This window comes from Lithobates pipiens, unplaced genomic scaffold (assembly GCF_037356315.1).
Source record: "Lithobates pipiens isolate NorthernLeopardFrog02 unplaced genomic scaffold, aLitPip1_a1.2 Scaffold_1, whole genome shotgun sequence".
Classification (NCBI taxonomy): Eukaryota; Metazoa; Chordata; class Amphibia; order Anura; family Ranidae; genus Lithobates; species Lithobates pipiens.
In genome coordinates, this window is record NW_027507685.1 from 149,460,527 (window position 1) to 149,462,206 (window position 1,680).

The following is a 1,680-nucleotide window of genomic DNA, read 5'->3' on the forward strand; positions in this document are numbered from 1 at the left end:
GGAAGAGTTAGGACCTCCACCAAATTTTCATTGTTGCCTGCTTAATTTCTGGAGAGATTCACTCTGCTAGTTAGTTCTAGTGATGATTGTTAACCATACTTGAAGTTAGGGAAAATTCTATATTTTGCATCATCACAGGAGCTGGACTAGAGTAAAAATCTTAAAATCGGGACACTTCCAATTGTGAAAACTGTATAAAAGAGCTATTCTTCCATTTTCCTTTTATTTGTACAGGACAGGATACTTAGTAGGACACAGATGACAAAAAAGGTGACAGGATTTTGCTGTAAAAAATAAAATAAAATTTGGTTTAAATTTCCTTTACAAGATAACTAAATCCAAGAACAAAAATGTAATACATTACAGCTTACCATTCCCTAGGTGTGGAAGTTTTCGTTTTCAATTTCCAGGCTGAGAACATTTTCAGCAAGTACAGAAATGTCTGATTTTTATTTCCTCATCACTTCCTGTGGAAAGAATCAAAGCAAAAATAATGTTATCTTCCTTCTGTAAACTAATCCCCCATTCTCCATGTAATGGAGATAAAGAAGAAGATACAGTGGGGGTCATTTACTATAGCGCCAGGAAGCACTGGGCACTATTGCAAATAATAGCGCCCATTTTAGCCAATTAAAATTTCAATAGTGCGAATGAAAAAGAGCGCTATTAGTGGAAAATACACGTTAGTAAATTCAAAATCATCGCTAATTTGCGATTCCGCAGATATGCAAATGCCAATTTCTACTAAGTTATTATATAGCACTGCACTGTAACCATGATCCATGTATGTGAAAGAAACATTTTTATGTGAGATGTGGTCTACCTTGTGTGCATCTGTTGATGTATATTACAATCAGTATTCCTCGTTTTTTTCCTTCATTTGCTAACGAATGCAGTTATGAATGATTATAACATAGTAACGTCTGCTATTCTGTAAAGTTACATGTATTAAACATTTAGGTTCCCTATTTGTTGTATGTTGTCGTGTTTTTTATTTTAAAATTTAGGTGACTATAAAGCGGTAATTATTTATGTTCATAATTCTACACTGTTATGCAGGTCTCATACTTAGCACAATGGCTTAGTGGTCTGCTCAGATGTCTTCAAAGCATTCACGGTACAAGTTCAAATACCAGCCAACCTACCATCCACCAGCTGTGTTTATTCTTTCAGTGCACAAGCAAATTAAAGTAAACTGCCCATTAGCTAGTGTGTGGTGTTTGGAATTCACACCATAATATTATTGAATACTTACATACCATTGCATGCATTTGAAGAGTTAATATAATAGAATCAGCCAAATTAAAGTGCATTGGCTGATTGGCATTCGCCTATATATAGCATATGCTGTTTTGGCTAATTGCCATTTCTCTTTTTTTCACCAATTCAATCTTTTAATATCTCTCTGTGGGGATTTGAACCTATGAGTCGAGTCCTTTAAAGCCTAATGCCGCGTTCACACGACTGCACTTTGAGGGACTGGGTCCGACAGTCTTTCCGACGGACTTTCAGCAGAGTTCCGAAGGACTTTCCGAATGAACGGACTTGGCCACACACAATCACACCAAAGTCTGACAGATTCGAACGTGATGACGTACGACTGGAAGTTCATAGCCAGTAGCCAATAGCTGCCCTAGCGTCGTTTTTTGTCCATCAGACTAGCATACACACGAATGTATT

General features: G+C 36.8%; 1 long non-coding RNA gene across 1 annotated transcript; it reads right to left on the reverse strand.

Annotated features, from left to right (window-relative positions):
- Positions 1 to 204: 204 nt before the first annotated feature.
- LOC143988449 (uncharacterized) lies at positions 205 to 468 on the reverse strand. The gene is made up of 2 exons (XR_013276859.1): positions 372 to 468; positions 205 to 284 (listed from the first exon to the last, which is right to left on the reverse strand). It is a non-coding gene; the product is annotated as an uncharacterized LOC143988449 (long non-coding RNA).
- Positions 469 to 1,680: the final 1,212 nt, after the last annotated feature.